Here is a 1,589-nt window from a genome sequence, read left to right as displayed (position 1 = left end):
TGGCAGCCTCATCTCTGTCAGTGCGCCCCAGGGCAGCTGTGGCTACAATTGTAGTTTGCCATCATCAGTGTGTGAATGGGTGAATGTCTGCAGTGTAAAGCGCTTTGAGAGTCCCTGATGGATAGAAAGGCGCTACAGTATATAAGTACAGTCCATTTACCATTCCATCCATCCATCCATATATCCATTCATCCATATATCTATCCATCCATCACCCATCCATCCATCCATCCATCCATCCATCCATCCATCCATCCATCACCCATCCATCCATCCATCCATCCATCCATCCATCCATCCATCCATCCATTCATCCATCCATCCATCCATATATCTATCCATCCATCCATCCATCCATCCATCCATCCATCCATCCATCCATCCATCCATCCATATGATGAAATTTAAAGTTAGTAGAGGTTAGTACTGATGTTAAAAGCACAACACTATATTCCTTTTTATAATGTTGACAGTGTTTAATCTATTATGTTTTGATTGAAACAGGTTCAGTTACATGTCCGAAATATGTGACAACACATAATCAAACGTTGTGATGACATTGGCTGAGGATTTTGTCTGAATGCCTGTGATTCAGCCATAGGTCAGTAGGGGGCGAACGCAGGTATTGAAAAAGGTGTATAAATACAYGAACTTCCTGGTTTTCCGGTAGTGTTGGTTTCCTGTCAGCTTGAGTGACAATAAACCTCACTCAGATCCAGAATTCTGGTGTTGTATGGTTTAATTCCTTCTACAAAGCATTTTATTTAACAATTGTATGTCTAATATCGACTTCAGTTTATTGAATATGAATTTTTCTTACAATTTTGGTGACCCCGACGTGATTTGAACACGCAACCTTCTGATTGGTCTGGCACCAATACAGTTCCATACAGCTTCATCCTCAGAAGCAGCTTTCATCTCCTCTCCATGTTGATCTCTCCTCTCAGCCTTCTCACCCATTCGAACGCATGTTGAGTCCTTCAAAGCATTCATCTCTTCCAGACGATGAATCTTGAGCTCCAACACYGTCACCTTTTGGAGAAGCTGGCAGAAATCCTCTTTGGAAAAGAAAGGAAGCATCTTGAAGCTTTTCTGTACTCACTCTCAACAGCTGATGTTTTAAAAATCTTCTCAGGTTCTTCGCCAAAAATAAAATCCAATGTTCTCTGCTTATTCAAGATCATCAAATCATGTCGGGGTCACCAAATTGCTGGAAAAATATGCGTTGTTCAAAATGGTATGTCCGAATAAACAGGATTCAGCTGGGTTTCTTGCTAAAACTTTATTTTCAGTCTTCTGACTCCAATCAGCTTCATTCGGCTCTCAGCATCACAGGCCTCAGTGTATGGGCCAAATCAAAACAAACACGGGAGCTCTGCTCTGAGCAGACACTCTGCAAAACACTGACAACTTCTTTTTACCATAATAATGAATTCAGCTTATAATGTTCATCCCTTCCTGGTTACACCCCAGAGGTGTTACCTTTTACGTCAGACGTCAGAACGTCACTCAGTTTTGCTTAGGCTAAGAGAAAGAACACATGATAACACACACACACACACACACACACACACACACACACACACACA

Source organism: Austrofundulus limnaeus, unplaced genomic scaffold (assembly GCF_001266775.1).
Source record: "Austrofundulus limnaeus strain Quisiro unplaced genomic scaffold, Austrofundulus_limnaeus-1.0 Scaffold143, whole genome shotgun sequence".
NCBI lineage: Eukaryota > Metazoa > Chordata > Actinopteri > Cyprinodontiformes > Rivulidae > Austrofundulus > Austrofundulus limnaeus.
Note: the sequence above shows the minus strand (reverse complement) of the source record.